We start from the raw sequence: 2,013 nt of genomic DNA, 5'->3' as shown, positions 1-2,013 counted from the left end.
GGATAGAGACAGAGAGACATTGAGAGGGAAGGGGGAGATAGGGAGAGAGACAGAGAGACACCTGCAGCCCTGCTTTACCACTCGTGAAGCTTTCCCCCTGCAGGTGGGGACCAGGGACTTGAACCTGGGTCCTTGTGCACTGTGATGTGAGCACTTAACCAGGTGCGCCACCACCTGGCCCCCTGTTATCAGTTTTTTTAAAAGAATTTATTTATTTATTTATTCATGAGAAAGATAGGAGAGAAAGAACCAGCCATCACTCTGGTACATGTGCTGCCAGGGATCAAACTCAGGACCTCATGCTTGAGAGTCTAGTGCCTTAGCCACTGTGCCACCTCCCGGACCACTGTAAAAAGATTTTCATGCCTAGGGCTCCATGGTCCCAGGTTCAGTCCCCAGCACCACCATAAGCCAGAGCTGAACAGTGCTCTGGTAAGTAAGTAAGGAAATAAATAAATAATAAAACCAAGTCTTGGAAAAGGAGATATAGTAACTTGTGTCTGTGAGAATGAGAGAGTAATCATTCAAGAACTACCAGGGGAAAAAAGTTAATGAAATGAAAAACCAATTCGATGTCATCTATACTGCAACATATTGGGACATAAAATAAGTCGGTACCCCAGTCCCCAGATATCTTAACACAGTGACTGACTCACCTAGGGCAATGCATATTTAATACAAAAGGCCCAAATAAAAGCACTGAAGTGATTTAAAAGGAGCATAAACAGTGTCTGATATTAGGCACATTGAGTGTGATGTGTTTTGGGAAAACAGCTCTCTCTGTTTTTGACAAGTACCACATCTGAGATGAAATCTGAATAATTAATATATTTAGCCTTGATAATACATTTTCAGAAGAGATGTGTTACCCCGGATACAAATTTTTAAATAGTAAGCAGCACTTCTTACTGTCACCTTCCATTATGTGTCTTTCATCACCTATCTAGCCAGCTGTGCTGCTGTGTAGGCAAAAACAAACATGGAACAAATGTTCCTAGAACTTACAGCATAAGGTGTTTTCAAACATGACTAGCTACATTTGTTGGGATGAAAGGTGTCTGCACTGGAAAGGAGATTACCGGTCAGCAGTAGCACATGGGTTAAGCTTACATAGTACAAAGCTCAAGGACCCAAGCAAAGATCCCGGTTGGAACCCTGGCGGGGGCGGGAGGATATATATATCCATTTCGCAGGCAGTGCAAAGATCCCGGTTCAAACCCTGGCGGCGGGGGGAGGGTGTCCATCTCACAGGCAGTGAAGCAGGTCTGCAGGTGTCTATCTTTCTCTCCTCTTCTCTATCTTCCCTTCCCCTCTCAACTTCTCTCCTATCGAGAGAGACGAAGGAAGGAAGGAAGGAAGGAAGGAAGGAAGGAAGGAAGGAAGGAAGGAAGGAAGGAAGGAAGGAAGGAAGGAAGGAAGGTGTCCGGGAGGTGGCGCAGTGGCTACTTCACAAGCAGGTCTGCAGGTGTCTAATCTTTTTCTCTCCCTCGCTATCTCCCCTTTATGCTCAATTTCTTTCTGTCTTATCCAATAAAATGGAATGGAAAAAATGGGCTACCAGGAGCAGTGGATTCGTAGTCCTAACACTGAGCCCCAGAGATAAGCCCAGGGGCAAAAAAAAAAAAAGTAATGGATAATGGAATAAAATCCATCTCCTGCTAGTCATGAAATTGTGAGTTATTTGGTATAGGCAAAATTACTATTATTTGTTATTTAGTATTTCATTTTTTTGTTGTGTTGTCCTTGTTGTTTCATCGTTGTTGTGATTATTATTATTTTATTTTTTAATATTTTATTTATTAATTAATGAGAAAGATAGGAAGACAGAGAAAGAACCAGACATCACTCTGGTACATGTGCTGCCAGGGATTGAACTCAGGACCTCATACTTGAGAGTCCAATGCTTTATCCACTGCACCATCTCCTGACCACTGTGGTTATTATTATTGATGTCTTTGTTGTTGGATAGGACAGAGAGACATGGAGAGAGGAGGGGAAAACAGAAAGGGGCAG

This window comes from Erinaceus europaeus, chromosome 5 (genome assembly GCF_950295315.1).
Source record: "Erinaceus europaeus chromosome 5, mEriEur2.1, whole genome shotgun sequence".
NCBI lineage: Eukaryota > Metazoa > Chordata > Mammalia > Eulipotyphla > Erinaceidae > Erinaceus > Erinaceus europaeus.
The sequence above is the reverse complement of the archived record's forward strand: the minus strand, read 5'-3'. Positions refer to the sequence as shown.